Raw genomic sequence first — 26,143 nt, forward strand, 5'->3', positions numbered from 1 at the left:
GAGAGAGAGAGAAACATTAATGTGAGGGAGATACATTAATTGGTTGCCTACAATGTGGGGGATTGAACCTGCAACTCAGGTACGTGCCTATACCGGGAATTGAACCCACGACCCCTCAGTGTGTGGGCTGATGCTCTAACCACTGAGCACACTGGCCAGGCCACCCTGAGTTTTTGATTCAGCAAACCTGGGAGGGGCCTGGGAATCTGCATTTCTCATAAACTCCCAGGTGATGCTGCAGCTGCTGGTCCAGGGCCCACACTTTGAGAAGCACAGCTGGAGGTTGGCTACACATCAGGATCATCTGGGAAGTTTTTAAAAATCCCAGTGCCCAGGCTGTACATGCCCCAGTGAATCCCGCTCTGTGGGTGGGGTACAGGCCTTGGCATTTAAAAGGATTCCAGGTTATTCTAACATGTCTCTGTGCTTGAGAACCAACGTGTGTGCAGGTTGTCCCTGTTCACCTCACTTACGATCCACTCAGGTGAGGCCCGGATTTACATATGCCTTGGACATTTAAAATCTGCAGGGGGATGGGAAAAAAATCACGGTGTCTAATCCATTCCTAAGCCCGGAATTATTCTCATATGATTCACGGTTTGGATCCTTATTCTTTTGGCTTCAGTGATCTCTCTGTGTATTCAGAGCAGATATTCAGCCGGAACACATTGGTACAGCTGATTGTTAAAATATTAAAATATTTCCATACCAGTTAGTAAACAGCTGTGGCCTGGAGTCTCCCCAAGTGAGCTTCCCCACCTGCCAAGTCCCTTCCTGGGTCCTCCCTCGCCTTCTGACGATCCACCCCAGTGCCTTTGACCTGCTGTCCCATGTCTGTATCTTTAGTTTTCATGTCTGGGTAGAGGTGTGTCTTGAATAGGTAGGAGGTCGGGTTGCAAACTCAGGAGCACAGGAAAAGTCCTCTGTGTTTGGAGAGGGGAGTGGCGCTGGTTCCGGTCTTGGTGGTGACACTGACCAGCTGGGGAAGCTGGCTAACCTCTCTGTGCCTCAGTTGGGTTGAGTGAGGCTTACGTAGAATGGATGCATGCACAGGCCTTAGGATGGTGCCTGACGAGTCCTTAGCATCAAATCAGTGCATTGTGTTTGTGTTAGTTATCTCCGGCTACATAACAAATGGCCACAAGCCACCTAACACATTACCACAAACTCAGCGGCTTTGAGTAACACACATTTATTACCTCACCGTTCCTGTGGGTCAGGGTCTCCGTGTGGCTCAGCTGGGTCCTGTGCTTTTAGATTGATCACAAGGCTGTAATCAAGGTGTTGGGCAGCACTGGTCTCATCTGAAGGCTGGACTGGGGCTGGATCTGGATCTAAGGACCTCTGGTTGTCGGCAACATTCAGTTCCTTGCAAACAGCTGGACTAATGGGCCTCAGTTCCTAGTTGACTGGTGGCCAGGAGCCACCTTAAGTTCTTCCCAATATGGCAGCTTTCTTCATCAGTCACCACAGAGAGAGAGTCTGCTAGCAGCATAGAAGCCAGAACCTTTTGTAATCTAATTATGCAAGTGACATCCCCTTAACACCGAAGTATTCCATTGTTTAGAAGCAGGTTGCTCAGCAGAGGGGATTGTGCAAGGTTGTGACAACCAGGAGGCGGAGACCACGTGGGGCATTGTTAGAAGCTGTCTGCCATAGTAGTAGAATTATTTCCATTCCTGGATGGAGGTGATGAAACCTCAGCTGTCATTGCTCCCGCATGGGGCCTGGGTGTTATGCAGCATCAAAGCCCCCAGGAGCCCCATTCTGGCACCAGTCCACACTGGTTACCTTTGAGACCCTCTCTTGTCCCAGCCTGCAGGGTCCCCTCAACTTGGAGACTCAACTGCTTTTGAGACAAGTAGGGAACCCAGGAACCTTTGGGGGTGGCCAAGCACCTTTCCAAAGTCCAGCCACCCATGATGCTCCATGCATCCTCTACTCTTGGAAAACAGTCTGTACTTGGGTGTTCCCCTAACCTCTATGTCCTCGCACTTGCTGCCCTCAGAGGCACCTCCTCCCTCTGTTCTTGAGCTCAGCTGGTCTGATTTCCTCAGTGAATAGGTAGGAGGTCAGTTTGCAAACTCAGGAGAATAGGAAAACTCCTCTGTGTTGGGAGAGGGGAGAATTTCCTGAGACAAGAAAGGCATGAACTTCAAATTATTTTTGTTTCTTCTGAGTCACAAGACTGTACGTTTTTATAACAGAGTGCTGTGTTAGGGGGATGAGTAAAGTTAGGGGGGCGTCCAGGTGGGAGAGGTCATCTGGGGAAATGGGGGTGGGTCACAGGTGGTGAAGAGGGTTTCCGGGGGCAGGAGATGGGGTGTAGGGCTGGAGAGGTGTGTCACGAAGGAGGACCAGCAAGGACACATCCGCGGAAGGGGGGCAGGGGACAGCATTGCAGAGTCATCGATTGAGAAAGAAGTGAGTGGGTTTGAGGGTATGGTGAGCGATAAGGCTGACCAAGTTGTTCAAGCCATTTAAAGCCACAACAGTGAATTACTATTTTTCAGGATCCTTTAGGTCAGGGGTACGTCAGAACTTGGCTGGTTGGTCCTGCTTGGGTCTCTCACTTGGCTGTCTTATGTGGATGGCTGGGCTGGGCTGGACAGTCCAAGAGGCTTCCCTCACATGCTTCCAGGGGCCTCCATGAGGTTAGCTTGGGCTTCCTTGAAGCATGGCGGCCTCAGGGCAGCAGACTTTCAGGAGGTTGGATTTCAAGAGAAAGCCTGCCAACTGGGCAGGCAGAAGCCAACGTCTCTGAAGGGAGGCTTCCAGGTCTGAAGACGCTCAGGTACCAGGTTGGGAGTGTGGCATCTATTCTGTTGTGCAGGCCATAGGAGGTCCTGAGGTAGGAGGCAGAAGCACCCATTGGTGTTTTACAAAGTAATTGCGGAAGAGAGGACAGTTCAGTGGGAAGGAGAGAGAGTCTGGAGACAGAAACCCTAGCACTCTTTTTATTCTGCGTGACAGCATGTGTGCTATTTCACTTTCTTGTGCCCTAAGCTGTATCATCTGTAAAATGGGGTAATGAAAATCCCCACCTTAGAAACCCTCTGGGGCTTTCATAAGGATCATGTAAGAAAGTATTTGTAAAGAAGAGTTGCCAAACTCAATAGGAGACAGATCATTGGGACAGGCTTGATTTAAGGGGGTAAATTTCAGCAAATGCTCACCTTCCATGTCAGGGAGACAATAAGGAGTGGTGAGGCCTGTGGCAAACTGGAGAACTCCAGGCCCATTGGAAGGAGATGGCAATCCTATATAATAAAAGCCTAATATGCAAATCGACTGTGGAATAACCAGTCGCTATGACGCACACTGACTACCAAGAGGCAGACGCTCAACACAGGAGCTGCCCACAGCCCACAGGCCCCAGGCCAGCCAAGGCGGGTGCCAGTGGGGCCCCCCAATCTCCCTACCGGTCGCCCCACAGATCGGCCCTGATTGCTGGCCAGGTCTAGGGACCCTCCCCGTGCACGAATTTTGTGCACCAGGCCTCTAGTTATTCAATACAAGCTGGTGAATGCCATGTGGGAATATGGGTTCAGTGTGGCCAAATCTTTCGGTTTTATGTAAAGAGGCAAAATTCCATTTTTATGTGTAATCTTTTGACTTGTTCTTAACATATTTCTGTCTTAAAATGTAGATAGACCAGGGAAGCTATTTGTGAGCCTCTCTGTCTGTAACATCTGCCGTGAGCCTTAGTACTTAATGTAAATATTAGTTATTAATTTTATCGTGGCTTCTTAAAACTGGAAGACAAGGCGAGTGAGAAAGAGGCCTGGAGAGAGGCAGCAGAGCAAGGCAGGGAGAGAAGTGGCGGATCTGGATCAGGACAGGGCTGCTGAGAGCAGGACGGGGAGACTGGAGCATTTCAGAGGGACAGTCTGTAGGACTCACTCGCTCAATGGCCAGGGCAGAGATTCCTACCACTTGCTGAACCACGGAGCCCTTTGCAGTCCAAGGAAGCTGGCCAGGGACCCTTCTCAGAATTGTGTTTTTAGATGCATACAATCAAACACAAAGTAGACTAATTATAATGAAAATCAGTTATCAACATATGTATAGCAAGGTATTTGCATACCATAACAAACGTGCTTCTTTCATGTGCGAAAAAGAAGACCTAGTGACAGGCTTAACAGTTTTAAGGTGATGACGAGAGTCAATGACATGTCAAGAGTTGTGCAGTAATTGTAACATGAGTTACAAGTATGCTCTCTGTTGATGACAGAGTCACAGGTGCTGCTAACGCCGTTAATACTACTGCAATTCATTGCCTCCATTCATAATGTAGCTAAAGGAAATGAAAATGAAGATGTGATTTATTTTCCCCAGCAAAGTCAGACACCCTAAATGAAAAATAAATTAAGTACCACTTAATCCAGGGAATTTGGGGAAAAAGTGGTTCAAAGGGATTTCTGAGATTTCTAGTTTGGGGAGGGTTAAGCAGGTAAAAATAGAGCAGGGGGAGGTGGGGTGGGGATGGAGAAGGGGTGAGGGGGAGGGGTTGGGGGTAGAGGTAGGATGTGGGAGATTGTAAGAACTACAGCAGAGTAGCTAAGCCTTCAGGTTTGGGAGCTGGAGTGCCTGGATTCAAACCATGGCCCAACATTTTACCAGCTTTGTAATTGTAGTGGGTTCAACAGCACCCCACTTCTGGTACCAAATCCAGTTTCGTTGGCGTATATGTCACTTACTGGACTAATCTTTCATGTCTCAGTGTACTCAACTATAAAATGGTGATGACAGTAGTATCATCTACCTCCCAGAGGTGTTATCAGGATGAAAGGAGTTAATTAATGCATGCAAATCACTTCAAACAGTACTTGGCACATAGTAAGTGCTACATAGACACAGTCATTATTATAGAAGTGATGGAAGTGAATGAAGTTCATTCATTAATCATTCATTCAACACATTTATTCAACAGTTTGAGGCAGAGAGCAAATCAGACAAGGACTCTACTCCCATGGGGTTTACATTTTTAAAAGGAGAGACAGCTAATATACAAGTAAATGGATAATGGAGTCATTGTGGGTAGTGGTAAGTGACAATAAAACAGGGCAATGGAGTGAAGTGTGAATGGGGCAGGAGCATTTTAGAAAAGGTGGTCAGGTATGGCCCATCGGATAACTAGACATTAGTCACCTGAACGCAGGGGATGAGGCAGCTGCGCACAATTCTTAGCGAAGGAAGTTTCAGACAGAGAACAGCATGTGCAGAGACCCTGAGGCAGGCGTGTGCCTGGTGTGTTTGAGAACAAGCAAGGCAGCCAGTGCATCTGGAGCAAGGTGAGTGGTGGGAAATGATGTTGGAGAGGTTGGTGGGGGCAGCCCCTGTGTTATGAACACATCCTTGTAGGTGCCGTCTATGAGTTCAAAGACAGCTGTCGATTGTCCCAATGAGATAGATGCTTAAGAGAAGTGTAATCGAGGGATTAGCAATCGCTTTCTAAAGGGCTCGTGAACCGAGACCAAAAGATAAGCAGGAAATCACTCAAGAACAGAACAGGAGCCCTGGCCAGTGTGGCTCAGTTGGTTGAGTATCATCCCAGGCACTGAAAGGTCACCGGTTGGATTCCTGGTCAGAGAACATGCCCAGGTTTCGGGATCCCAGTAGGGAGCATGCAGGAAGCAACTGATCGATGTTTCTCTCTCTCTCTCTCTCTCTCTCTCTCTCTCTCTCTCTCTCTCTCCCTCTCTTCCTCTTTCTCTAAAAATCAATAAAGAACACATTAAAACAAAAAAAAAGAATAGATGTGGTCCTTGGACCTAGCTGGAAGAACCAGCTAAGGAAATTATGATCAGGTCAGGAAACGTAAGGGACAGTGATGGTTCAGGGAGATCCAACCAGGAGATAAGGTAGAAAGACATCGGGAAGAAGTCAGGCAGTGACCAGGTGGGCTACGCAGTGGCTCAAAGTCACTTGGCTGTGTCATGTGGAGACAGCGGGAGATGAGTGAGCAGCACATCCCTGAGTGTCAGGGCACTCGAGTCATACCTCGACTCATCACTTTCTTTCAATGCTAGGAACCGGTGTGTCATTGTGCTCTTTCTATTCTTGCTTTGAAGTGCCTTGCTCATCCCCCGGTGGTGGTGGGGCGGGGGGCAGGGGGGGGATCTAAGAAGCCCACTTCTGATACTGAGTTCCAGTCTTCATCAGCCTGGGTGCTGATGACTGCACCAACCTTGGCTCTGTTCTCAAATGGTTGCCTCCTCCTTCCACTTACCAATTCCACTCTTCAACCTGCTGCCACTTGCATGCTGCCAACCCTTCTCATTTGAGTTTTCATCAGACATTTACCCTGGTCCTATGTTGTTCTAGACATAGGGTAGGGGTTGGATAGCAATTGTTCCCACTTATCAAACTATTGCTGTGCAAAGTCAACTTGGATGAGGTTCTTACCCTTGAGGAGTTTACAGTCTAAAGGCAGAGCAGGTAGGAAAAGCAATGATTAAGATAGGTGATAATTCACCACCAGTGATATTTCTGTCTCTGCCTCCTCCACTTTGGGGATAGGTGTGGGCATACAGCTTGCTTTCAACAAAAGGTGAGTGGAAGCGGCTTGAGTCATTTCTAGGTGGGAGTTGAAAAAGCAAATGCGTGATGTCACACTTCCCCCTTCCTGCTGTGACAGGATGGACTTCTATCATCCCGAGTCCAAGTCAGAGCCTCCTGGTGCTCGTGTTGAACATGCAGCAGGAGCAAGAAGTAAATATTTGTCTTGTTAAGCCATTGGGATTTGGGGTGTTTGTTACAGCAGCAAAATTGGGCTATCCTGACTGTGACCAGAGTATCTGTGACTTCCTCAGGCACTGCATACTGGTTTCTCTTTACTACATATGATCACATTCTTTCCCCTCCTCTTCTAATTCCTTTCCAAATCCTATTGATTCTTTAAAAATAACTTCAGTAAAGCCTTCCTTAAAATTTCATAACATTTACAGTCCCTATATCACTATTTAACACCTAATCGTTGGCTGTGATGGATACTTTGTTGTGGTTTCATAGATTGGTCTCCTTTCACTATTATGGGTTGTATTGTGTCGTCTCCCCGCACCCCACCCCCCAACCCCAATTCTGAGGGTTTAAGTCCTAACCCTCAGAACCTTATAATGTGGTATGTTTGGAGATAGAGCCTTTAAAGAGGCAGTTAAGGTAACATGAGGCCATCTGGGAGGGCCCTAATCCAGTATAACTGGCCTCCTTATAAGAAGAGGAGATTAGGGGGCACACCGGGGGAAGACCATGTGAAGACACAGGGAGTAGGTGGCCACCTACAAGCCAAGGAAAGGGGCCTCAGGCACCTTGACCTTGGACTCTAGCCTCCAGCATTGTGAGGACATGAATTTCTGTGGTTTAAGACCTCTGGTCTGTGGTACTCTGTTACCATGGCTCTAGCAAACGAAGACTTGTATGACACAGATATGAACTTCTTGAATACTGGGCCTTTGCACTTTCTGTTCCCTCTTCCTGAAATGCTCTTCCCCCAGATATCCTCCTCTCTCACCTTCTTCAGGCTCCCGATGGCTCCTCCCTCACCTTCTTCAGGGCTTTACTCAAATGTCTCCTTCTTTTTTAAAAAAATATATATTTATTGATTTCAGAGAGGAAGAGAGAGATAGAAACATCAATGATGAGAGAGAATCATTGATCGGCTGCCTCCTTTATGCCCCCTCCTGGGGACCAAGCCCCCAACCCAGGCATGTGCCCTTGACCGGAATCGAACCTGGGACCCTTCAGTCTGCAGGCCAATGCTCTATCCACTGAGCCAAACCCGCTAGGGCATCAAATGTCACCTTCTTAGTGAGGCCTCTCTGACTACCCTGTCTATAATTATAGCCTGCACACATTTCCTATTCCCCATTCCTTTAAAAATATATTTGCCTTAACACATAGCCCAGTCTAAAACAGTATACATTTTACTGATTTATCCTGCTTGTTGTTTGTTTCTCTCTGCCCACATTTTAGAACGTCAGCCCTCCATGGGCAGGACTTTCGTGTGTTGTATCCCCACAGCTAGAACGATGCCAGGAATCAGTGGGTACGCATCAATGTCTTAGAATGAATGAACAGATAGATGGTTAATGAATGAGGACTTTTCTGGACGTTCTCTTGAATACCTCATATTGCCTTGTGCAGTGCAAAGCATACGGAAGTTGCTTAATAAACACGGGCTGATTATATGAGTGGGTCACAACTTCTTCCTGGGAATGTAGATTTTTTTTTGGAACAAAGACTTCTCTTTGGAATTTTTGGCACAGACTTGCTAATCTAAGTTGAGATGAGGGAAGTGTAGTATGTGAGTTGGTAATGTGAATGCATCTGAGAAATAGGGACCCAGAAAAATAGTGTCCAACTTTGTGGGAAGTGGAAAAACCACAATTTTGGAATCAGAGATATTGGTTATGAAGCTTTTGGCTACGAGTCACAGAAAACCCAGTTCACACGGTTGTTTTTAAAATTGAGGTTTAATTCATGAAGCATGAACGTAACCATTAACCATTTGAAAGTGTACAATTCAGTGGCATTTCGTACATTCACAATATTGTCTAGTTTTGAGACATTTTCATCGCCCCAGAAGGAGCCCCATACTCATTATTTTTTATTGGCTCCCATAAATGCTAGTATAGAGGGATGTGGGCTTCCGGCTCAGTTTGACCAAGGATCCAGCTTTATTTGTCTGCCATTCTCTCAGCATTTGCCTCCTCTGCGGGCTGGTTTTATTCCGAAGCTGGCTTCTCTCGGGTTTGCAAGATGCTTGTTAACTCCCAGTTAACAAATGTCCTCATTCACATCTAGAAAGAGGGAACGTCTGGCTTCCTAGGGTGTCCTCTTCCTTCCCAGAAGCCCACACAAACCTCCCTTTGGGGTGTATTGATCCGCATTGGCCCACGCTGCCCATTCGTAAACCAACTGCTAACATTGAGGTTAGGGTTGACCATAATCCACCAAGATTAGCTGGATGGCTTGGCTCTGGCCCACTGCCTGAGGTGAACCCGAGTTGGCATCCCTCCTCCGTCACCTCCCAGCTGTGTGATTGTGCACCCATGACTCAATCTCTCTGAGCCTCAGTTCTCTCATCTGTGAAATGGGGAGATGATACCCGTGCATAGAGTTCCCAGGAAGATAAAGTGAGGGATGGATGTACAGTACTCAGCACATTCCCCGACAGTCCTTCCCAGAACCAGCAGCTAGCCGATAAACGCCTTAATGATAGCAGCTAGCCCTAGTCGGTTTGGCTCCATGGATAAGAGCATCGGCCCATGGACCGAAGGGTCCCGGGTTCGATTCTGGTCAAGGGCCTATACCTCGGATGCAGGCTCAATCCCCGGCCCTGGTAGGGGCGCATGTGGGAGGCAACCAATCGATGTGTCTCTCATATCAATGTTCCTCTGTGTCTCTCTCTCCCTCCCTTCCACTTGCTTTATTTTTATTTATTTATTTTAATATGTTTTTATTGATTTCAGAGAGGAAGAGAGAGGGGAAAAGAGATAGAAACATCAATGATGAGAGAGAATCATTGATCGGCTGCTTCCTGCACATTCCCTCTTGGGGATCGAGCCTGCAATCTGGGCTTGTGTCCTTGTCTGGAATCGAACCCTGAATCCTTCAGTCCGCAGGCAGATGCCCTATCTATTGAGCCAAACCAGCTAGGGCTCCACTCGCTTTAAAAATCAATGGAAAAATATCCTCAGGTGAGGGTTAACAAAACAAAAAATAATCTAATTCTTTTTTTTTAAATATATATTTTATTGATTTTTTTTTTACAGAGAGAAAGGGAGAGGGATAGTTAGAAACATCGATGAGAGAGAAACATTGATTCAGCTGCCTCCTGCACACTCCCCACTGGGGATGTGCCTGCAACCAAGGTACATGCCCTTGACTGGAATCTAACCTGGGACCCTTCAGTCCCAGGCTGACGCTCTATCCACTGAGCCAAACCGGTTAGAGCAAAATAATCTAATTCTTAAAAAAAAAAAAAAATAGCAGCTATCGGCTGCTATTTGCACAACTCTGTGGCCCCGTCTACCTGAGCGGTACATGTGATGGTACCCCCTGGAATGCACAGCGTGGCAGATTTGTGAAATGCTATCCAAGGATTAACCTAAGCAGCCTTACGATAACCCCGTGAGTTAGGCATCGTCATTGTCCCTGCTCTGAACACAGGGAAACTGAGGCACAGAGCGCTTAGGTCCCTTGCCCTGGGTCACACAAGGCACACTTGGCATCTGAACCCAAGCAGCCCGACTCCAGATCTGGTCCCCTTGTCACCACCGGGTTGTTGGTCTCCCATTGCCAGCCATCGTGCTCAGCCCCCAGCACTTGGTCTTTTACAGAAATCAATAAAGCAGAAATCACTGGTGTCATTGACAGAAGCATTGAAACCGGGGGCCAGAGTTCCCCTGCGGGTCAGTTACAGGAGCTGGGGTTGAGCCCACGCCTGTTTGACGCCAGCATGCAGCCTCTTAACCCCATGCCCGGGGGCCCCGAGGGTCCCGGCACCCACCTGAGCTCCCGGGAGGCGACTAAGATGGGAATCCGAGTCATTACGGTGACGGCTGCAAAATATTTTCGTGAATGGGTTTCAAACACTGTCAACAGATGCAATCCTCTTCCGCTCCTTTGGTAAAAGGGCAGTTTACTCAGAGCCGGGGGGCCGGAGCTGAATTTCACAGGCCAAGCTGGTGAGCGGCCACAGGAGCCCTAAGGAGGCGCTGCTTGGCCGCTGGGAGCAGATAAGGCAGCTGCGGGCTCTGGGAGCCCCGGAGGCTCCTCTCTTCTGCCGGCTGGTGGGGGTCCCAGACGAGGCCCTGGTCAGACACACCCTGGTTGTCACCTATTGCTGGCAGAGGGGACAGGACTGAATCATATAGAAGGGGCTTTCTATTGCTCTCTCTCTCTCTCTCTCTCTCTCTCGCTCTCTCGCTCTCTCTGTTTTTCTGTGTCTATCTCTCTCTAGTTTCCACCCTCCCCTCTCTGCATTCTTTCTTTGATCTTTCTCTTCCTCTCTGGGAATCTCGGTCTCTTTCTCTGTTTTTGTTTCTCTCTGGTCTTTGTGTCTCTTTCTGGGGGTTTCTTTGTCTCTAGCTGTTCCTCTTTTTCTTCCTGGGCATTTGTCTGTCTGTCGCTCACCCACACACACACTTTCCCTCATGTCCCTTCACCCACCCCTGTTTTTGCTGCTGCTGCACCTGAAGGACCAGAAGGCCATCCTGGCTGTGGGCTGTGCACCGGGTAGAGAGGAAGTCTCTGGGCTCCCAGTGCGGGGTCTTAGCCCCGGGAAGGGCACGTTCTGTGGAAAGCATGTACATATTTGGAGTCCAGTTCCCTGAAGCAGAGCCCAGGATGGGGTGTCTGGGCAGGATGGGGTGTCAGGGGAGCTCCCAGGAAAGACCTTGAAGACAAGGCTTCTCCGAGTTGGCTGCACATTGTAGTTCCCTGGGGAGGTTCCAGCCATCCCTGTGGCCGGCCTCACTCCGTACAACTAAGTCAGAGCCCCTGGGGTGTCTCCAGTTTGAGAACCAGTGGTCTCCTGAAAATGAGGGAGCAGGAGAGAGCAGGGGAAGGATCCGATAGAGGAGCTGGGTTCCGCTCAAGTTCAGCCTGTGGAGCATGAAGACCAGAGAGCAGACTCCACGCAGGGGCTCGGGGACTGGGCTGGGGCCATCAGCAGCCCAACCCTCCGCAGCCCGGGCATGGGGGCCCCAGGCTGGCAAACAGGCCGACCGTCTCCATTTAAGACATAAAAACAGGTTCGGTCGTAGAGGACCAATGGTAGTCCAGGGTTTACATTTCTGCTTTGGAATCCTGCACCTTATGTCCTAGGAGACAAATGCCATTGAGCAAAGAGAGAGCTGAAGGTGCTGATGGGGTGAAGTCAATTCATTTATTGGGTTCCCATGACAGGCCTGGCCCTTTATGGAGTTGACAGTCTCATAGGAAAGACAAATAATAAACAATTGACCCCAAGCTTCAGCAATCCCTTCAGATAGGCACTGTGAAGAGAGATGCTTTCAGGCATGATTACGGGCAGGCCTGGGGAGGGGAGTGAAATACTCAACGGTGGGTGGGCAAAGGAGGCCTCTCAGAGGAGGTGGTACCAAGACATGAAGGAGGCAGCCACTGAAGATCAGGACAAGTGTGCCAGGCTGTGAGGACAGCAGGCACAGAAGCAGCGATGAGCTTGCTGCATTGTGGGAGCAGAACGGAGGCTGAGCCGGGAGCAGGGTGAGCTGGGGGGAGAGCAGTGAGAGGCAAGGTTGGCAAGAATCGGGTCATGCAGACTCTTACAGGCCAGCATGGAGAGGCTGGGCTAGTTTTCTACGTGCAGTAGGGAGCCATGGAAGGTTTGAAATAGGAGAGTATCATGATTTGATTTTAAAGACACATTACCTTTTAAAGACACGAAGGTCAAATAACATAAAACCAACCTTTTAAAAGCAAACCGGTGGGATTTAGTATATTTATGATGTTGTCCAAACATCACCTTTATCTCGTTCCGAAACACCTTCCTTGCCCCAGAAGTTAACTCTGTACCCATCAGTCAATCCCCATTGTTCTATCCCCGTAACCCCTGGCAACCCCCAGCTTGCTTCCTGTCTATATGGATTTACCTACTCTGGACATTTCATACAGATGGAATCATATAATGTGTGTCCTTTTATGTCTGGCTCATTTCACTTAGCAAAATGTTTTCAAGGTCTGTTCACGTTGTCGTGTGTATCAGGGCTTTGTTCCTTTTCCTGGCTGCATAATATTCCATTGCAGGGCTAGGCCACATTTCCTGTGTCCATTCATCCATCAAGGGACATTTGGGCTGTTTCCACTGTTCGCCGTTGTGAATAGTGCTACTATGAACACTTGTCTACGTGAACCTGTTGAATACTTGTTTTCAATTCTTTGGGTGTGAACCTAGGAGTAGATTTAAAATTTAAAAAATATTTTTGGGAGCCAGGGCAGAGCTGGGAGGCCAGGGAGGAGGATGCTGCATTGGTCTGGGTGAGCAATCCTAGGTGGCCTGGCCTAGGGTGTTAGTGTGGTGATGGGAAGATGTCATTGGGTTGCATTGGGGTGCTGGATTTGCCAGGACTTATTGATGAAGATGTGGGGGAGCTTCTGCTTCAGTGAAACTCTCCCCAAAGTTTCCTTATGATTTTGAGGAGGAAAAGATCTGAAGTAATGGGAGCTACTCTACCGAACTCTTTTTTTAAAAAAATATATTTTTATTGAGTTCAGAGAGGAAAGGAGAGGGAGAGAGAGATAGAAACATCAATGATAGAGAATCATGGATCGGCTGCCTCCAGCAGGCCCCATACGGGATTGAGTCCACAACCCGGGCATGTGCCCTTGGCTGGAATCAAACCTGGGACCCTTCAGTCCGAGACCCACGCTCTATCTACTGAGCCAGACCAGCTAGGGTTCTATTGAACGCTTTACAACCCTCACCACTCAGTTCTTCTGTCCCTGAGCAAAAGTCTCCAAGCATTCCAGCCCCTTCCTGCTTCTCTGATCCTGTCTTTCCCACAATCCTCCTTGTTTCCTAACCTCCAGCCCCACCAGCTTCCTCTTGCCCCTAAAATTGGTGGCTTATTCTGTGCACCTGCCATTCATTCTCCCTTGAGCCCCCTCCCCCTGATATCTACATTGCAGCCTCTTTTAAGTATCAACTCTGAAATCCTCTGCTCATGAGACCTTCCCTGGTCCCTGTCATTCTCTATCTCTGTGTTCCCATTTTATCTTCTGTTTTGTGATACCTGAGATTATCTTTATAAATCTGTGGGTTGATTGATTGTTCTCACCCCATTGGAACATCAGCTCCCGAGGGCAGGGATCTTTGTCTTGTTCCCAGCCGCATCCTCAGGCCTAGAACAGTATCTGGTATGCAGTAGGTGCTCATTTGTTGCCTCCCCAACTGGTGTTTTGATGGAGTGCTCCAGTTAGCTCATTAATGTGCATTGGATCCTGCCCTACCCGAAGAGACACAGAAAATTCGGAGTTTTTGAGTGAGAGAAAACCTAAAAACGTAGCTGAGTTGAGCCAGGATGGCCCCTGCTGTCTCATGGTGGCTACGATCCCAGTGAGAGACGCTGCATCAGAGGGGAACGTCTGCTGTCCCAGGAGGGAGGCGGCTCTGTGCGATGGAGAAGCCGAGAACTGAAAATAATGCACAGTCTTTCTGTTTCGTGGGCAAGTGCGATGGACCAAGGCCGCCCAAGGGCTTTGTGGCTCCAAGCCCAGCTGCAGGGCTGGTAATTGGCTGTGTGCCTGGGGCTAGTTCCCTGGCCTCAGTCTCCCTCCCGGCTTGTTAGGAGAACCCTAGGAAAGACTCTTGCTCCGGTGTTGGGTGCACGGGAAATAAACTCTCCAAATGATGCAGCTTTGAATCGCTCTTACAACCACGCTAATAATGATTAGTATTGAATGTCCATGACAATATTATTATAATTGTTAGAAGAATCAATACTATTATTACCTTGGCTGGGTTGCTAAGTTAGTTGAAGTGTTGTCCCATACTCCAAAAGGTTGTGGGCTTGATTATGGTCAGGAAACATACCCTGGTTGGGGCGCGTGTGGGAGGCAACCAATCGATGTTTCTCTCTCCCTCCCTCTCTCTCCAAAATAAATAAAAACACATTTAAAATAATAATAATAATAGTAACAATAATGGCATACTCATAATAGTAATAGGGGTAGCTGTAGCTTAGCAGTTCAGAGAATGGTCTGGGTTTAAGTCCTAACTCTGCCAGTTACTAGCTGTGTGACCTTGGGCAAGTTACTTCACTTCTCTGGGCCTTGGTTTCCTCATCTGTAAGATGGGATCATGATCATAGCTACTTCAAAAGGTGGGTTAGTACATGTGAAGTACCTGGCATGCAGAGGGTGCTATGAAAGCAGCTCCTATTTATTCTTATACCTATTGTTGTCACTACTATGAGATCTGTCAAGTTTGAACCTGCCCCATAATTTGAGGCATTTTCTCTGTATATAAAAGTGGGTAGGTAATGTGTTAAAATAGCTCTTTCCAAAATATGCAAAATTTAAGTCGTGGAGAATGCCAGACAAGGCCTGGATCAGGGTGAGGCGTGTGAGGCATTCATTTCAGGTACAAATTTTAAGGGGCACCAAAAATCTCAGTCTTCAAGGTAAATATTTTAATGCCATATTAAAAAAAAATAATGCAAAATCTCTGATGAGCAAACTATTACAATTTTAAATAAAGCAAGATCAGATTTTCCCTTTGACCACAGGCTCCAGTAGGACGTGGCATGTCTTTTGGGTTGAATAGAGCCTCCCCCCCCCCCAATTTCTATGTTGAAGCTCTGACTGCCAGGACCTGAGAATGAAGCAGGGTTGTTGCCGAGGTAATTAGTTAGGGTGAGGTGCACTGGGGCAGGGTTGGTGGTCTCAGAAAAAGGGGAAATTTGGACACAGAGACACGTGCGCCCAGGGAGGAGGCTGTGTAAAGGCGGAGTTATGCTGCCACAGGCCGAAGAGCCTAGTAGCTTTGGGAGAGGCGGGAACAGATCCTCCCTTAGCACTTTCAGAGACTGGGTGGGTGGGAGTGGGAGTGAGGTGGAAGCGGGGCTTGATTTTGGACTTGCAGCCTCCACAACTGTGAGACAATACATACATTTCTGCTCTTTAAGCCACTCAGTTTGTTCACCGTGTTATGGCAGCCGGAGCACATTCATACCACTGGTTGTGTAATGTTATATTTTGTGCCCAAAGTGAGTGCCTTGCTCTCCTTACCCTTATTGTAGGCCTAAGGCCAGAGGTATTAGGAAATGAGACTTAGTCCTTCCTTCCTGCCTTCCTTCCTTCCTTCCTTCCTTCCTTCCTTCCTTCTTCCTTCCTTCCTTCCTTCTCCTCCCTCTCCATCCATCCTTCTTTCTCTTTCTTTTTTCTTTCTATATAACAGCTTTCTTGAGATATAATTCAAATACCACCAAACTCACCCCTATTCAAGTGTACAATTCAATGGCTTTTACAATATGCGTTAAGTTGTACAGCCATCCTCACCATCTAATTCCAGAACACTTTCATTACACGCCCCCCCCCCCGCCCCTCCCCAGCAAAGAATCCCATACCCAGTATAGACTGGTGTTTTCTGGGTTCAAAACAAAATAAAACAAAAGACAACTCTGACCAGCTCAGGTAAAGCTGATGACCCCTGCTTTGTTCTCCCACGAGGACTCACCTCCGTGATAACAAGCTCCGGCACAGGCATCCGTCCATCAGAGTGCACGTGGCCCTGACCCTGGGCGGGGCCATGGGCTCCTCCAGGTGCCCAAGCTCCCCTTTACCTGGGGGATCAGGGGAGGTCCGGGAAGCACCCAGACAGCAGGTGGAGGGCCTTCCGGGAGACTGTGGATAGTGGCTATTTATCAACCGGAATAAAAATATTTCACAATGTTGACAGCCCAGAGGGTGAATCATAATCTCCCTGTGGGTGTGGAGTTCTTCCTTTAAACACTAGCCTCTCGATTAGATCACGAGCTATCTGAGAGCTGGGGTTTACCAGTCGGTTATCTTAATACAGTGCGTGTGTGGCATGACTTGGGTGCAAAATAAACGTTTGTTGAATTGAAATTTAAAGTCTGGAGAGTAACACGTTTGGAGGGGAAAAGATGGTCAGGCTGGTGCTCCCCTATGATGCCCTGACATTGTGGGATGGGGGGTGATGGTGGTGGGGCTGTGGCCTGTTGGACAGGGAGCAGGGAGTGAGGTCCGGAGGGGAGTCAGCAAGTGAAGGGAATGTCAAGCCGGTTACTACTGTGGGCAACCGGCGCTCAGTTCCACCTGGGACCTCTGGGGACAGCAGCGAGCTCGCTTTCCACCAGTTCTCAGAGGTTGAGGACATTCATCGCTTCTCAGGATAACTCCCCAGCCCTTCTGGCTGTTCACCCTCCCTCAGAACTTGTTGGGGAAGTGTCGTGGGTACACCCATAGCATCTGGCTTAGGGTTCTTGTGGATAGTTAGTGAGATAGGGCATGGAAAACCACAGGTCCTCCCTCAATGTTGGGTGCTATGGTCTCTGAAGCTGTAGCTCCCAAGCTCAATGGAAAGAAGGCTGTTACGTTCATTAGGAAAGACCAGGCTGCTGTAACAAAGAGGCCTAACACGAATTCAACGCCTTAGAGAGGGCAGCAGTTTGTTGGTCTCATTTGTCACAGTCCAAGGTGCACAGACCAGGTTGATGGTGAGCTCTGCTCCAGGCAGTCACTCAGGGTCCCAGGTTCCTTCTGTTGTGTGGCTCTGCCCCTGTTGCAGACACTATGGATGTTCCACCCACACCCCCTGGCACTTACCGTTTCTGGACCTGCTCGCCTCATTCTCCGTGGACAGTACTGCGTCTCCCTGCCTGAGAGCCTTTCCTGGCAGCTGGGGTTTGCTGTGTGTGCAAGCAAGGCAGGCCTACAGTGCTGGGAGCTCACCCCTCCGGGGAACAGCCCCAATCAATGACTGCTGAGGCTTCGTGGATAAATGCCCCAACTCCCTCCCCTTTGGGTAGGATGGCTCCGAGGTGTGTGTTCTGTGCTGCCTTCCAGAACTCTCCAGTAGGATTGAATCCCAGGTGCCCATTGTGGTAACTGGCTGTCTTCCCTACTCTGTCTCCCTCCCCCACCCTACTGGTGTTTTCTGGGGTCACTTCACAAGTAAATGCTTACACTTGAGTCCTTGTCTCAGGGTCTCCATTTGGGGAACCTAACCCACAATACCACCCTCGGGGTATCATCATTTGCTGGCTCATTTGGATTATACAAAATGTGAAGCGATGTCGCTTTCCTTAAGGTCAGAATAGGCACTGAAACTTGGGCTCTCATTTCACTGGCCCATGACTGCCCTGAATTGCAAGGCCACTGGGAAATGTAGTCCATCCTCGTGCCAGGATGTTGGCGGACGTGAGTAATCTCTTCCACAAAGGTGATGAACTGAGAATGAAAACTTGACGCCCTTATTCATAAAGTGCATTATTCACTGGCAGATAACGTCATGGTCAGTCATGACTTTCTTCCTGGGTGAACCTCAAAGTTCCTTTCCGGCTCATTCCCAGAAACAAAGCCAGTTCCCACCCCTGAAATCTTGGTGCTATAGCACTTGAACAGTGCAGCACAGAGACATCTGACTTTTATTCTGTTTAGATGACACTCTATGGACTAATCACCTGGACCTTAGGGTGCCTGCCCCCACTCAAGCCTGCTAACCAGTCTCAGAAACCAAATATATGCATTTTTTAAAAACTTTTTTTTTATTGACTTCAGAGAGGAAGGGAGTGGGGGAGAGAGATAGAAACATCAGTGATGAGAGAGAACCATGGATCAGCTGCCTCCTGCACGCCCCACACTGGGGATTGAGCCCACAACCCAGGCATGTGCCCCTGGCCGGAATTGAACTTGGGACCCTTCAGTAGGCAGGCCAATGCTCTATCTGTTGAGCCAACCGGCCAGGGCTATATGCATGTTTCTCTTCACTTAGGTTGACCTACTATTTGTACCAAATTTTCTTGGGAACACTTTCTGGCTATATATTCTTTAGAAGGTTTTAAAACATTTTAAAAGTGAGATCTCTTCTCCTGTTTTCTGGGTGGGGGAGAAGAGGGTTCTTGGTGAACCTTAAGCATCGCGCCCCCTCTCTTCTCCAAAGGAGGCAGGGATGGGTGGGAATGTCTCCAGCCTGCGAGGCAATGAATGCATCCAGAGCCCAGAAGAGCTGGTTCTTAATCCTTTTTGCCTTGGAAGCATTTTTTTTTCCACCACCCAAGCATCTTGCCAGCCAGTTCTCCCGTGCTGTCCTCTTCCTCCCCCGACTCTGAGCCTTTTTCCAAAGCTCTCAGATTAAAAAGTGCTGAGGGCAGTGTCTCTAAGTGCTCTGCCCTCCTGTTGTCATGGCAAAGGGAGCTGGCAGAGATGGACTAACTCCTTCCTCCTAAGGGGGACCAGCAACCTGGGGCCGTGGTTCAACCTGGGCCTTCCATCCCCTACCGTTTTCAACAGCAGCCCTCTTAGTTATTAACAGCAGCAGCTCTCTTATAATTGGTGTTTTTTTTTACATTTTAAAAGTTTTTTTTAAATTGAGGTATAAGATGCAAATTGGGTGAGATGTGTAAGATGCAAATTGGGTGAGATATACTTTAAGTTCATAGCTCGAGGAATTTTTACTGAGGTATAGAACTATATGAACACTAGAGGCCCAGTGCATGAAATCTGTGCATGGGTAGGGTCCCTAGGCCTGGCTGGTGATCAGGGCTGATTGGGGCCTTCCGGCTGCTGGCTAGGGCCTTCTTTCCCTGGCTGCCAGCTGCTGGCCGGGGCCTTCCTTCACTCCGTGCCACCCCCTAGCGGTCAGCGCACATCATAGCAAGCGATCGAACTCCTGGTCATTTTTTTCCATTGATTTTTAGAGAGAGTATTATATATCTATATTATATTTAGAAGAACAACCCTCTACAAGATTGCTTGGTGCCCCTTCTCAGTCTGTACCCCAGTATTCTATCACCATTGATTAGTTTTACCTATTCTTGAACTTGCAATAAACAGAAACCCTTACTGTGTTCTTATTCTTTGTCATAGACAATTGCCATTTTCCTAGTTGTAAGTGTGAATTAAAGCATCTCCAGGAAAGCTTGATATTTTATTGATGCGTGACTTACGACAACAATAGCATGCATTTACATAGTGCTTACTGTGTACCAGACACTGGTCTGAGTGCCTTGCATATATCCGCTCTTTTAATCCCTGCACAACCCTGCGAGGTAGATACCAGGATCATGCCCACTTTCCAGATGAGGAAAATGAGGTATATACAGAGTTAGGTGACTTGCCTAAAGTCACACAACTGGAGTTGGCAGAGTTGGGAATGAAACCCAGGCATTCTGGCTCTGGGTTTGTCCGTTAAGCCTTACAGCCTCTCGGTCCAATGTGGTGATTTCTGAGATGGTCCCAGTGATCCCACCTCTTGGTCTTCATGCTCTTGTGTAACTGCCATCCCTTGAGTGTATGCTGGACCTAAAGATTCACTTCGAACAACTAGAATACTGCAAAGTGATGGGATATCACTTCCTGATTGGGTTATGAAAAGACTGTGACTTCTATCTTGCTCTGCTTTTATTCACTCTTATTTGTGGGCACTGATGATGTAGTGAGCTGCCGAATGGAGAGGAAGTGAATCTTGTCAACAACCATATCAGTGAGCTCAGAAGCAGGTCCTTCCTCAGTTGAGCTTTCAGATGAAACCACACCCCGTAATGACAACATCTTTTTGTTGTTGTTAATTCTCACCTGAGGATATTTTTTTCCATTGATTTTTAGAGAGAGTAGTAGGGAGGGAGAGAGACAGAGACAGAGAAACATCGATGTGAGAGAGACACATCAATTGGTTGCCTCCCTGCATGTGCCTCAGCCCAGGGCTGGGGATTGAGCCTGAAACCAAGGAATGTGCCCTTAACCAAAATTGAACCTACAACCCTTCAGTCGGCGGGCCAATGCGCTAATCACTGAGCAAAACTGGCTAGGGCATGACATCTTGATAGTAGGCCCATGAGAGAGCTTGAGGTAGAGGCACCCACTAAGCCATGCCAACAAACTATACCTGTTTGTTGTTTTACATTGCTGAGTTGTTGGGGTAATTTGCTTTGTAGCATTTTATAACTTATACAAGTAAAAACACTGGAATTGTACAAATGTGCCTTCAAGACACAACCCCAGTCCCAAATGCCAATCCAATTGGTGCTCCTAAGTCTTTCAATGGAAAAATTCCAGAGCTCCTTCAAGGCCAAGTTTAATATAAAAGCCCAGCTTCACCCTCAATCGCTTGGTCCAAAATTGTTAAAAATCTGGCTGTGATGGTCTTGTGCTCAGGAAAGCAAAAAGTCTTGCACATGCTTTCTCTCCCCAACCCTAACATGTTTTACTATGAAATCAGTACATTCTTATCGTTTAAAAAAAAAATCAATGTTTTGAAATGTCTGAATTTACCCCTTATTTCCTCCCAAGATAATTCCCATTAATGCTGGGGATGGTCTTTCAGTATCTTTCCTATTTATAAACTAAGGTAAGAAATTAGTTTCCTACATACCTTTTGCTTTCAAACATGTTTTTTCCCCACTTAACAAGGGACGATGGTATTGTCTTTACCATGCGGGCTAGGGTTTCTAGTGGACCTTCATTCCACAGTGTTTAGTGAGCATCTTTTTTTAATAAAACATTTTTATTAATTTCAGTGAGAAAGGGAGAGGGAGAGAAAGATGGAAACTTCAGTGATGAGAGGGAATCATTGAACGGCTGCCTCCTGCATGCCCCACACTGGGGGTCGAGCCCGCAACTCAGGCCTGTGCCCTGATTGGGAATCGAACCGTGACCTCCTGGTTCATAAGTTGATACTCAACTACTGAGCCACACCAGCCGGGCAGTGAGCACCTTCTTGTGCTAATCTGTGTCCCTGGGCTTGGATCTCGTCAGTGCCCTTATCTGAAAATATATCTATTTTCTGTTTTATTTTTCTACCCCCTTTTCATTGTAAAGTGGGGATACACACTAGAACCTTCCTCATACAGTTTCGAGGAGGATGAGCCTAGTAAGTGTATGCCAAGTCTTCAGCTAAGAGCCTGGCACACAGGAAGAGCTGTATGTGTTAGCTATTGCTATGATCATTTCTCCTTTATCTCTTCCCTTCTTTTCTTCCTCTGTCAATTTCTTTCTTGCATGCCTTCTCCTTTCCCTTTCTTCTAGGGAAGAAGAGTGGTTGGATTCTGACAGTGTTCTCTGTGGGTCCATTACCAGTGATGGGGAAGAGAAGAATGAACTAAATTAGAAGATGCGTTTGGCTAGCTCAGGGAGCAATGGTGAAGAGCCAGCTGGAATGAAACGGACACATCTTCCTCCCTTTGCCCATCCTATTCCCCCACCCTCTCCCCAGACAAATTATTTCTCATTGTTTATGGGGATCCAGAGAGGTTCCGCATGGCAGGTGGGCACTGAGGGCAGGGGCTGGCCCCATGGCAGGAGATGAGAGAAAGGCCTGCTGCTGCCAAGAGCCACCCACTCCTTTATCTGCCTGTCTCCGAGGTCCCTCTGTTTCCTGCCCACACACCTTGCCTGCTATGTAATCAGAGGAGAGACGGACGCACCAGCCCTCCAGCCATTCTCGGTGGTACAGCCTTTTGTTTTTCGTATCCTTTTTAAAAATAAACCCATTGTCAGAGGAAGGCGACACTGTCCTATTTAATCATTCACTTACTCATTCATTCAACACAACAGCTATTTCCTGGGGGCTGCTGGGGTCAGCGCTGGGAACACAAACAGGAAAAGGTCGAAGCAGCTGACGTGCAGATCAGCCGTCACCACGGTGTTAGAGTGCTGCCGGGAGAAACGGTCAGAGTGCTCTGGGAACGCCTGGGTTTGCTCTGTGAAATCAGGGAATCCTTTCCAGCGGAGGAAGCATTGAGTCAGAAGTGAGGAGCCCAAGTTTATCAGGCTGGTAAATGTGTAGGTCTGGGGGAGACCCTCCCAGATGGATGCGATAGCCTGGGAGGATTAGTCAGCATTCTTTTAGTTGTAAGAGATAGAAACACAGTGACAGCTGACTCTGTTCTTTAAAAGGGTGGTGGTGGACTTTACTGACTTGAGTGATTTAAAAGTAGTTTTCAGGAATGGCTGTATCCAGGGGCTGAAATGAAGTCACCAGCCCAGGATATAATACAAAATATTGGAGCTTTGTCCCCAGCTGCCAGAACAGACTCCTTAGAACCATTGAGATTTCAAGAGATAAGAGTGTCTTAGGTATGCTTAATGAGATGACTCTCCACCGAGGGGTTCCTGTTTGCAACTGTTCTAGACATGGGGGGCGGGAGGGGGGGAGGGTAGGGCACCAACAGCAAAGAAAATATGCAATCCCTCTCTCAAAAGGCTTGAGGTGGGAGGCAGCCCTGATAAGATCAGGGTACCGAAGGACTCCAGCCAGGAGGAACTGGTTAATTCTAGTGAGAAATGTTAGAAAAGAATTTAGAAGTTGTATGATTCTTGATGTAGGTTGGTGTGTGTCAAACACTCAGGGAGAGAAAGGGTTTCCATGATGGAGGGAGCTTGGTACCCAAAGGACTACAGGTATGAAACTCTTAGGTATTAGAGGAATGGAAGTACTAGTAACGGAGCATGAATACCCATGCTTCTCCAAGCCGTCTGCCCATCAGTGCTCTGGGGAACTTAATAAGATGCCAATGCAGACCCCATCCTAGACAACCAAAATAGACCATCGGAAAACACATATATAATTACATATTGTTTTTGTGATTAATCACTATGCTTTCATTATGTTCAATTTGTAACAATGAAAATACATCCTGCATATCAGATATTTACATGACGATTCATAACAGTAGCAAAATTACAGTTATGAAGTAGCAATGAAAATAATTTTATGGTTGGGGGTCACCACAGCATGAGGAACTGTATTAAAGGGTCGTGGCATTAGGAAGGTTGAGAACCGCTGGTCTAAATGAACGCGTGGGACAAGTTGGGTTCCTTTGTGGTCACTGCTGATTCCACAAGAGGACTTGAGGCAGATTCTACAATGTCACATGGAGTTGGTTAAGAACCAGACTGAGCCCTAGCCTGTTTGGCTCAGTGGATAGAGTGTTGTGCACCAAAGGGTCCCAGGTTCGATTCCTGTCAAAGGCACATACCGTGGTTGCAGCCTCCTCCCCAGCCCAGGCCCTGGTCAGGGCTCCTGCAGGAGACAACCAATCGATATGTTTCTCTCACACTGATGTTTCTGTCTGTCTTTCCCTCTCACGTTTACTCTCCCTAAAAATCAATGAAAAATATCCTTGGGTGAGGATTAACAACAACAACAAATCAATAACAAACTAGATTGAGTTGGGGGGACTTACCAGCCTCAGTGGTCAGATACACCCCCCCCCATCCCATCATTCCAAGGAGAGGTGTGCCAAAGCCCAGGTGCCCTGATGGATATGCAGTGGGGAGTGTGTGTGTGTGTGGGGGGGGGCTGTAATTCAGGACAAATGGCCTGGCTGGTGGAGATGCCTTCAGATCTTCCACCCCACAGCTGGACACAGTCTGTCCTGGGGAACATGTGTAGGAGAACGTAGGTTCAATTTTTTTAATTTTCCAAAAAACTTTTTTAGCATGAAAATGTTCAAACTTACACAAAATTGGAGAGAGTCATAAAGCAACCTTCACGTACCAATTTCCTAACTTTAATAATGATCAGTATGTGGCCAGTCTGATTTCTTTATACCCCCGCCCACTGGCTGCGCTTCGCTGGATCACTTTAAAGCAGATTCTAGGCATCGTATCTTCGTACCTGTTAAAATTACAGCATATCTGTCTGAGAGATAGAGTTCATTAAAAACTACCATCACAACGCCATTGTAACATATTACAGAAATGACTAGAATTTCTTGATATTGTCACATATGTAGTCATTTTCCCCATTTCCCTGGTTAGCTGATATGTCTTGGAATCTGTAATATTTCTGTCTCCTTGTTTTTGTTCTCTTGCCACTTATTTTTATTTATTTTTAATTTTTCCCATTGATTTTTTTTTAGAGATGGTAGAAAGGAGGGAGGAAAAGAGAGAGAGAGAGAGAAAGAGAGAGAGAGAGAGAGAGAGAGAGAGAGAGAGAGAGAGAAAGAGAGGTTGCTTCCTCATGTGCCCCAACAGGGACCAGAGATCAAACCTGCAATCCAGGTACGTGCCCTTGAATGGGAATTGGGCCCATGATCCTTTGGTGCTTGGGCCAGGCTCTAATCACGTAGCCACACCGGCCACTTATTTATGGAAGATCCGTCCACACTTTGGATTTTGCTGGTTGCATCCCCCGTGATGTTGTTTTAGCACGCTCCCCTCTTCTCTGTATTTCCTGTGAACTGCCTACATCTAGCACAGGGGTTGGTGAAACTTCTGTGTTTTGCAGTTCATACAGTTTAAACTCTGCCATTGAGGTGTGGGAGCAGCCACAAGCAACAGGTAAACAGATAGGCGTGTCTGGGACTCAGTGAAACTTTATTTACAGGTCAGGTGGAGGGCCGGATTTGGCTGGGAGACCACAGTTTGATGATCCCTGGTCTAGGGGAGGGTTACTCAGATTTGGTTTTGGTGGATTTGTTTTTGCAAGAATAATTCTTCAGCGGTGCTGGGTGTTTCCTGTGGCCTCCTCACTGGGCGGCACATCGTTGTGTCTGGGTGTCTCTGTTGGTGATGTTGAATTCGATAGGGGTTCTGGTGTTATCAGCTTGGTCCATCCATCAGGAGGTTCTCCATCAGTGGCTGCACTTCAGCATCCTTCCCTCTGGTGGTTGGGAGCACTTGTGCAGTGCACACCTGAGCAACCAGACGTGGAGGCCTCTCCCCAGCCTTTGTTATTGCCCCTTCACATCTCTGGTTTCAAACAGCACATCAAACAGTTGCCCTGCTGGTTCTTAGGAGGCTGTCAAAGCTGCCACTCAGTCAAGGACTAGTCCCTGGAGGATTTCCCGAGGATGCACAGATTCTGGATTTCTCTGGGTCAGAAGTTGTATATAGACTACAGTTTTCATTTTCCAGAAATATGAACTCCTTGCCAACTTTTAAAATCTGGAAGATTTCACATCTGGCTTTTTCACTCATCTTGAAAAATGAGGGAACCTGGCCACTTTGGTCTCACCGTCAGGTGTAGCTGCTGCCAATGACAGGAGTTGAGATTGACTGTCCCGTTTAGATGAGTCCTTTATCAGGCAGACATTAGGGTAAGGTGGGGACTGTGGCGAAGCGCAAGGCACATGCCCTGTCATTTACCAGGTGACAGGTGCCTTTCCTGAGTACCAGTAAGCTTCTCTGGCAACTTCCAAATCAGTTGCTAATGTTTCAAAAGTTTATACATTTATATCTCCTATCCCTCTCCAATTAGTCCCATTCCCTCCCCACTTCCATCTCCCAACTTTATAATATTTATCAGTTTCTTTTAAAAATTTTATTTTTATTGATTTCAGAGAGGAAGGGAGAGGGAGAAAGAGATAGAAACATCAATGATGAGTGAGAATCATCGATCTGCTGTCTCCTGCAGGCCCTCCCTCACTGGGGATCTAGCCTGCAACCTAGGCATGTGCCCTAACCAGGAATTGAACCGTGACCTCCTGGC

General features: G+C 47.6%; 1 long non-coding RNA gene across 1 annotated transcript in view; it reads left to right on the forward strand.

Annotated features, from left to right (window-relative positions):
- LOC107182747 overlaps window positions 1–22,202 on the forward strand; it is a 61,948-nt gene extending 39,746 nt beyond the window's left edge. The window contains exon 3 of the long non-coding RNA XR_001513478.1: window positions 21,736–22,202. This is a non-coding gene — a long non-coding RNA (uncharacterized LOC107182747). The remainder of the gene's footprint in view (window positions 1–21,735) is intronic.
- Window positions 22,203–26,143: the final 3,941 nt, after the last annotated feature.

Source organism: Myotis davidii, unplaced genomic scaffold (assembly GCF_000327345.1).
Source record: "Myotis davidii unplaced genomic scaffold, ASM32734v1 scaffold1238, whole genome shotgun sequence".
Taxonomy (NCBI): Eukaryota; Metazoa; Chordata; class Mammalia; order Chiroptera; family Vespertilionidae; genus Myotis; species Myotis davidii.